Source organism: Anomaloglossus baeobatrachus, chromosome 12, assembly GCF_048569485.1.
Source record: "Anomaloglossus baeobatrachus isolate aAnoBae1 chromosome 12, aAnoBae1.hap1, whole genome shotgun sequence".
In the NCBI taxonomy this organism is placed as follows: domain Eukaryota; kingdom Metazoa; phylum Chordata; class Amphibia; order Anura; family Aromobatidae; genus Anomaloglossus; species Anomaloglossus baeobatrachus.
Window position 1 is genome coordinate 120,421,647 of NC_134364.1, and position 9,391 is coordinate 120,431,037.

Sequence of the window (9,391 nt, forward strand, 5' to 3'; positions counted from 1 at the left end):
AACAAGCAAGACCTGAAGGCTGCGGCTGTAGAGGCCTGGCAAAGCATTAAGAAGGAGGAAACCCAGCGTTTGGTGATGTCCATGGGTTCCAGACTTAAGGCAGTGATTGCCTCCAAAGGATTCGCAACAAAATATTGAAATTAAAAATATTTTGTTTGGGTTTGGTTTATTTGTCCAATTACTTTTGACCTCCTAAAATGTGGAGTGTTTGTAAAGAAATGTGTACAATTCCTACAATTTCTATCAGATATTTTTGTTCAAACCTTCAAATTAAACGTTACAATCTGCACTTGAATTCTGTTGTAGAGGTTTCACTTCAAATCCAGTGTGGTGGCATGCAGAGCCCAACTCGCGAAAATTGTGTCACTGTCCAAATATTTCTGGACCTAACTGTATTTTTTTATTTTATGTCAACTAGACCTTGTCATTTTTCTAAAACCAATTCACAAGAATAGGAACCAAAATTAAAGGTAAAATATATAATCTTGCTTGTGAAATACATAACAGAATAAGATATAAGGTGTCATACAAGGCCAGTGCACTAGATGGCTAGATGGCAGACCACAGCAGCCGACGAAAGCGACCAGTTAGGAATGCAATGATGCTAGTAATCCAGCTAATGGTGCTAGTAATCCAGCACCAATGATTAGATGAAGCAAAACAGATATGACAGAGATAGGATGTAAAGTCTTGTGCCGAAACATACGTCGGGTCTGGGACTTGGTGCCATTACAGTGGGAGGAGACGTTTACAGGTTAGGTTAATACTTTTCTTTTACGTGCACCAGTATTTTGACTCTGTTATATTCTAGTCATTAGCCTATATTGGCTTTACATTCTCTCTCCATGATATCTGTTTTGCTTCGTCTAATCATTGGTGCTGGATCACTGTATATGTCCTAACTGGTCTCTTCCGTTGGCTGCTGTGGTCTGCCATCTAGTGCACTGTCCTTGTATGACACACTATATCTTACTCTGTTGTGTATTTCACAATACAAATTATATATTTTACCTTTAATTTTGATTTATATACTTGTGAATTGGTTTTAGTTTTGCCAACTTTTTGAACCATTACATCTATAATTTATTTCTGAGTAGTAGGTGATGGGACTATATTTATTTATATTTTGATATTTTGATATTTGAACACCTTTTACTTAACACCTGCTCAATTTAACGGCTGGAATTTGGTATTCCTTTTCTTGTCATTTTCCTGTTGAACAATGGAAAGAACTATTGAAACTCAATATTGTCATAAATTGTATTTAAACCATGTAAAAACAAAATTCTAATCTTGCAGTTGTATTAGACCTTGCACACAGTATAGCATTCGTGGAGAGGCTGTATGGAGGCACACAGGGACTCCAATGCTCCCTGGCACTAGAATTGCTAGTACAGTACCGAATAGACTATTTATTTATATTTATTTATATTTATATTTATTATATATTTTGGAATAAAATGAAAGGCATAGTGAGAGATGGTAGAGCCTCCTTCCTTTCTATGGGAGCAGTATATAGTCGTACTGATACACACTGTATTATTAAAGGGAACCTGTCACCAGATGTTTATAATACTTACCTAATGGTCGGTGCAGAGCAGACTGGTCGAATGGGAGTCTCCGTTATCCGATTCCTGCACCTCCTCTTTCGGCCATCTTTGTCCTCCTTCTTCTGAAGTTAGTGTGGATGACGCGTTCTACGTCATCTACTCTAGTCGACAGCCAGGTAGTCAGAGGTAGGCCCTTGCACAAACACCTGCCCCTAAAAAGGTACAAGCAGCCAACCTTAAAACCCTGAGTCACCCCTCTCAGGTTCTGACGTTCACACCCGGGGGGCAGAGCCAGGCGGTTGGCCACACCCACTGAGGAGTTCGGATGACCTGAAGCGGGAAAACACAGAGAGATCTGTCTAGGAGGTGAAAGGGAGAGGAAGGAGAGGAGTAGAGAGAGAGTTAGGAAAAGACATCTGTCAGGGATCTGGGTCGGAGCCGGATTCCCTGTGGCCAGGAGGCAGACGGTGGTGGCCGCCTGTAGGAGCTGGGATTACAGCCGGTGGAACCGTAAGGGACCGGGACCGAGTAGTGGCCCGCCGGTACCGAACCGGGGAACAGATTGGAAACCAAAGCACCAGGAGAGGTACTCAGACCCAGTACGAGGCTCAGAAACCACTAGACCGAGTCGAATTCACTAATTGGGGTCTGGACTTTAGGTCCTTTCCCACCCAAGACCCAACTGAAGACAACAGCTCAACCATATGGATAGAAAACCACCGCCCAGGCATCGAGATCCCACGGGCCAGCATCTGCGGGCAAACGGGCTCTACCGGCACACACAAAGCTGGGGAGCGGACTACTGTTGCTCAGGCATAGGAGTCACAATTCTACCAAAAGTGAGGTGCAGGAGAAAGGCGAAAACCACCAACCCAAAAAAAGGGGAGAAGCGCAGCCGGCTGCGGGCCCTGTCCACCATCTTGTTTGGTTTACCAGAGACTCCAGTGTGTCTGTAATAGTGAGTACAACAGTGCCTGGGGCCGCGCACTGCACAGACACGCCAGCACGCATCCATCATTCCCCCTCCTTAGCACCCTCGGGCCCCCGGGACCATCAACCCCTTACCCACGGAGGGGTCAAAACCTAGCTGCGCAACACCTTCCCCGGGAGCCTAGTCAACAGCAGCGGTGGTGTCCATCCATTCACCACAACCCGTGGGTGGCGTCACGAACTTAACCCCCAAAAACAACCGCGGCCTCGGCCGTGGACCTCCCCACCGAACACCAACCCTCATGTAGCGCCAGCATCTCTTCAGAGAGACGTGACCCCCGGGTCCGGGAGAAGCTCGAGCCACCCACCGACGAGCCCGGATCCGAGCAGCTCGGCAGCCGGCCAAGCCCCGGGGCGGTACAGGTCCTTCACAGGCGCACTTTAATCTGCCCTGCTTTGGGAACATCAAAGTGCGCCTGCACAGGACTCTGGTGTTGGCTAGTGTAGATGACGTAGATCGCGTCATGCACACTAGCTTCAGAAGAAGGAGGACAAAGATGGCTGAAAGAGGAGACGCGGGACCTGGAAAACGGAGACGCCCATCCGACCAGTCTGCTCTGCACCAACCGTTAGGTAAGTATTATGAACATCCTGTGACAGATTCCCTTTAATGCCATTCAGGTTAATCAAATTAAAAGTCAATGTCACATTTTTGTTTTGGCTCTAAATAAAGGTGTATTTTTTTATCATTCCTTTCCCTATAGTTACACATATAACATATTCATTATTGATTATGCGTTGCTCTTTAGAGATGGTTACTTCTCAGCTGGAGCATTGGTAGTGGATATGCTTGATGGGACACATTAGATTTTGGTCAATACTGTTCTCTTTACTTACATAATGAAGTGAAGTGATTCATGGGTCTCAGTTTAAGTCCTCGAACAACTGTAAATTCAGTAATTTAGCTCAATGGGAATTCAGAGCATTAGATCTCCTCCGATAAATTGTCCTCTACGACCGTCCTTCAGACTCTACGTCCATTCTTCCATTCTGACCGTTCTTTTATTATTACCGTAGACCTGAAAATTTTTAGAAAGGTTCATAAATTATTTTTATCATCATGAAAAAAGCAATATTTCCCCAGTCTCTAAAGATCGAGCCTGAAAATGACTTTCTGTTTCAAGCTAAAGAAGCAATTAAACACTAATGAGCCCCTCTGTGAGTTTATTTTACAAAGGAATTTAAAATTTCCCAAATTACTGACTTTAATTATTCAACTGACTAATTTCTGATGCAAATCTAATTGTCTTGGTTTAAATCTATCGACTTTTCTACACATATCAGTATTTACACATTTCCCAGGAACACTTGTTTAAAATAATATAACATATACATTACGTAAAAGTCCAAAAGGAACCCAACATAAACTGGCATTCTGTCATGCGCTGTCCGTATCCGCGCAGGTGAATTACTTCTACGACATCGGACTGAGTTGAATATTCGATGCGCAATGTAAGTCTATGGGAAACTCGAATAACAACTATTTGGAACTATTCGGGCTTCCCATAGACTTACATTGCGCATCAAATATTCGAATAGCGGCGACCTATTCGGAAAATATCCGCGAAGCCGAATATTTGAGGTATTCGATCATCCCTAATACTAACACTATATTGGTTAAATCTGAAGCTTGCATATAAAGTTTACACACTAAATCATAAAAAATACATGTTATTCAGCGCTGCCGCTACTGTTTCATGATATTGTCAAGTTAGCATTGTAAAACCCGATAAATGTCTTTTCTAAGGCTAAGTTCACACTTCAGTTGTTTTGTATCAGTCACATGTGTCGCTTGACGCATGTGACTGATGCGCTGTACAAAGCTGTACAACGGATGACAACGAACAGAATTCTTTGTCGGATTCCATTGTGTGCGGGGGGCGGAGTTCTGGGGGGGTGGGGGAGCCGAGCGGGGCCGCGGCACTAAGGACGTCAGTGCCGCAGGGACTGCAGGACAGGTGAGTGTGTGTGTGTGTGAGTGTGTGTGTGTGAGTGTGTGTGTGTGAGTGTGAGTGTGTGAGTGTGTGTATACACATGCTGAATGCGGGAGGGGGCGGAGCCGAGCGGGGGGCGGGGCCAGGTGCTGAGGATGTCAGTGGAAGTGCTGCGGTCTGCATGGCTGGGGACAGGTGAGTGCATGTGTGAGTGTGTGTGCATGCATGCATGTATGTATGTATGTATGTATGTATGTGTGTGCACATGCGGAGTGCGGGAGCGGGCGGAGCCGAGTGGGTGCGGGGCCAGACGAGGGTGTCAGTGGCAGTGCTTGTCTGCATGGCTGGGGACAGGTGTGTGTGTGTGTACATACATGTGCGGAGTGCGGGAGGGGGCGGGGCCGAGCGGGGAAGTGTTGGCCTCCCTGCACACGTAACCAGCCTAAATATCGGGTAACAGCAAAGCACCCGATGTTTACCTTGGTTACCCGATATTTACCTTGGTTACGGGCCTACACCGCTTAGCGCTGGCTCCTTGCACCGTAACCAGGGTAAATATCGGGTAACCAACCAAAGCTGGTGACGTGTGCAGGAAGCTAGAGAGCATGCGCAGCGAAATCCGACGGATCTCGCTGCTCAAAAAACGTTACATGCTGCATTCCTCCCGCCCGGCGGTCAGTCGTTCCACGACTGATCAGTCGGGCAGAGGGTGCAACGCAGCATAATCAGTCACAATCCGCTGCTCATACAAGTCTATGGGAGCAGCGAAATCCGCTAAACGGATTCCGTTGTTTACAAGAGCAGCGGATTGTGACTGATAGATTTTAGCGGAAATGTGAACTTAGCCTAAGACATATTTTCAAAAAATGACTTTTATGTTTTAGGATACATTTCTCCGAACAGTATGCAGTGAGTGTTTGATGCGACAGGCTTTCCGCACCTCTCTGCCACTTAGTTTACTTGCATTTTTATTTCATATTTGTGTGTGTTTTTGATGCTGTGTTTTTTGTCTCTGTTTGGCGTATTATCTTTTTGATAAAGCTGTTTTGTATTTGAAACTTGTTGGCAATGACACCATTAGGTGCAGACTGCATTCTTTTTTATGTGTTTCCGCTGTGCACCAAAAATGAATGTGTGTTGTTTACCTGCAGAATTTCCGCATCCAATGCAAAACTATTGGGAAATTCCGCACAGAAAACTCAGTGCACTCGCAAGAGAGATTGACATGCTGCGGCTGGGAAAAGCACTCCATAGTGAGATTAACACAGCATAAAAAAGCACAGTGCATATAATCCCTGTCACACAGAGTTTTGCACCATCTTTGCTGACTGTCATATTCAGATTGCACTCTGACACTCCGCCTGATGGTTTCTCTGGTGTCAGACTCTGGAGTCGACCTGCTGTGTGCTGATTCATAGGCAGACAACCAAGACTTAATCTCTGCTAGTCTGCTTACTAATTAAAGACATGTTCTTGGAAGACCTAGCACATTTGCACCCTCCTATTTATGCTGGTGGAATCCTTCTACCCATGTCAGCTATAGTTTATTCTATGGTAGTCTGTGAGGGGTGATGTCTCAGATTCTCTGGTGGAAATTGTGCTATTTGCCTTTTGCAGTTGTGGAGTTTATCCCTGTTGTTTTGCAGCTTCCTTCCTGCTCTTGTTTTCCTCCTGAATCTCTTATTGTCTTATCCTGTGTGTGTGCGTGCTGTGACAGAGTTTTTGTTTTTTTCCTTATCGATTTTTATCTGTGGTTTCAACACAGTCTTGTCCCTACCTAGGGGAAGGGGTAGAGGGAATTAGATCAGGACTGGTCAGAAACAGGGCAAGGAAGGAGACTTAGGCCTCTCCACCATTAGGAGTATCCCTGAGGTTTCGGATAGCATAGGATCCCCTAGATTGAGGGACAGCTTAAGAACCCCAGTTCCCCGCTATCCCAAAGTCATTGTGACAATCCCATCTACTTTGCTTATACTGTAAGTTATTGAAACATAAGTAAAATTCATCTTGGGGAGGAACCCTTATTGTTAGAAAAACTAGGAGGTAATTTCTTGAGAATGGTGGGCACGTTGTTAGGCACTACCTTAACTCCTCTTTTTAGAATACCCTTTGATGTTGTTAGCTACGCAGTGAGTCTACACACTGAGATTAATGAATAAATTCCAATATTGCTGTATACCTTAAAAACATTTGGTACTTAGCATTTTTTTTTATAAAAAATTGCAAAGCCATTGAAACATGTCACGGTAAACCTAAATAACCTAAATATAGTCTTCTGTCTTGTCTCTGTATGAGATGTTTTCCAGAAATCAGCACAAAGTAACTATTGCAGAGTGAAAATTGCACACTCCTGGGGTGAGCAACAATGGGAGAATTTGGGGTTTTGGGGTTGCAAATATACTAAATGGATCTTTAGGCACCATGTCACTTTATCTACTACGAATGCGGAAAGAACTTATATTTTGGTAGATCGTTAAATGAGTAATTGTTTTTTTACATGGAATTTTTTATTAGTATAATTTTGAGGTACATAATATTTTTTTGATAGTTTTTAAGGCTCGGTTCACATTTAACCGGTGTTCTACGCTGATAAATAGTTTTTCACAATATTTTTGTGATTTATTTTTTCTTACAGTTTTTCAAATTGTATTATTCTTTATTTTTTACTTAGTCCCATTATGGTAGTAGATATGATTGCTGTTCTAATGCACTATCAAACTGTGAAGCTACCACCAGTGGGAGCCGGTACTCCGGCGAGATGTAGAGCCACTACGTGTAGTTAGGTGTAAGCGCACTAGATGTCACTAGCATCCAAGTAAGGATGCAATAGAGTGGTCGAACAAACCGAGGTCAGAGCCAGGAAGTAAAGTAAATACAGAGGAGTAAGCGAAGCCAGAGTCACGTGAGAGCCGAGGGTCACAAACCAGGAGGTATCGTCAGGAGCTGGAGGGGAACAGAGCCAAGGTCAGGTAACAAGCCTAAGTCAGAGAGCGAAAGAAAAGTCAGTAGGAGGAGGGAACGGAGACAGGGTCACTAAACAGAGAGCGGGTTAGGGAGACAGGGAGGACAGACGAGACAGGGAGGATGGAGGTCAGGGAACAGAGGACTGAGTAGAGGGCAGGAGAGAAAGAAACTAGATAATTAGAAAATAAACAACGGAGACCAGGATCGCACACTCAGAGCAGGAACTATTACTGGCACCGTACCAAGGGAAACGGAACCCAGATAGAGCGGTGTGACCCCAGGAATGAGGCACGGCAGGATAGGCTCCTCCCACCTGACCCCGTAGAATACAGACAGCAGGAACATAAACATATACAATGGCTCTGCAAAGTAGAGTCATACGTGGATAATGATACAAACGTATCTAAAAGTCCACTGTAGCTGGCAGACCCAAGACTATTATATTGCCTCATGGTGTCTACCTTGTCAACCCTAGGCAAACTACGATCATGTCGCTGGGGTGCCGATGGACTCAAAGAGGGAGTCCCCTTACCATATTAACCATTTAGATGCCAATATCAATATTGACAGTGGCATTTAGGAGGTTAGGTGATGTTTAGGCCAAAGTTTAATGTTGTCAACTATAGTATGCAGCTTACACCTGCCCAGCTGCAACTGGTGAGAGGAATATATGCTCATTAATCAATGCTGTTAAAAGCAGCACGAGAAATAAGACCACTTATTGACCACCGTAGTAAGACATATCGGTAATAAAGTGATAATGATCAATGGGGCTCAACAGTAGAGATGAGCTGATCACTTTGTGCAGTTGTGTGGTCTGGTCTCAGTTCTCTGGCCATGGAGGGGTTGCACAGATTTCTTGACCTTCCAGGATTTTATGTCTTATAATAAGCTGTAATAGTGCGTCATCAACTGTGCGCCGTAATAGAATTATTTTTTTCAAATTGACATCCATGGCCCATAAATAATGCCTATACTAATTCTTTGCTCTGCGAATATAAAAGAGTGGCCCTAAGATGATTCTTCCATTTACGCCTATCATATCTTATACAAATAAAAGTTGGAAGGTCATAACCTTCCACTCCAATGTTACGCCAATGTGATATTTTCTATCTTGGTTCCTGTAGAACACTTTATTAAAGATGGCATGAAGCCATTAAAGATCTATCACCGACGTGTTGTTATTGATGAGCGTCACTGAGCCAAGTTATAAATTACCCTCCATAATGGTAGAGGTTGGACGCGCCATTCTCATCCATAGATAATAGTTATCCTGTGGACTGGTGACCTTTATATATCAGACAGGATAAGTGGGAAAGGACAATGATAATGACATTTTAATTGATTTATAAATTATTGAAAAGTGTTACTGGAATCCACATCAAACACTCTCACATCCCCGGGACCTGCCAGAAACCGCACAAAGCTGACTACTGATTCCTTATTGTGGTGGCCACAATGAACCGTCAAAGTGGGCGGCCAAGGATCGAATGTGGAGATGGCGGTGTGACTAAGTGACATTATTATTGACTTCCACAATCAGTTGATGTAGAGACTCTGCTCGTTTACTTATCCTTGTGATATTCAGCAGCATGCCAGCTATAGAAGATATAAAGAATATATAAGATTTTGTGGATATGTAATCATTCCATTAATGATTATTAGGTGTAAGATGACGACCGGCCTCATTATAAATAGCTGGTATGTACCACAGAAGTGGTGTAAACCTGGAAGTCCTTTCTGGTAAGTACAGTGCCATATCTTTGCTAAAGTGTTTGCTTGGCCAGGTTTACAGGTAACTAGAGAGATGGGTGGGTCTGGTTATTTACATACCCCCGCCTATGGGTGTGTTAGAGGTGTTACTCTTGACATGTGAAATGGAGGCTGTTGTTTGGCACATGGCAGAGTGTGTAGAGCAGTGTATGAGAAGCATCCTCTGAGAGAGAGCAGAGG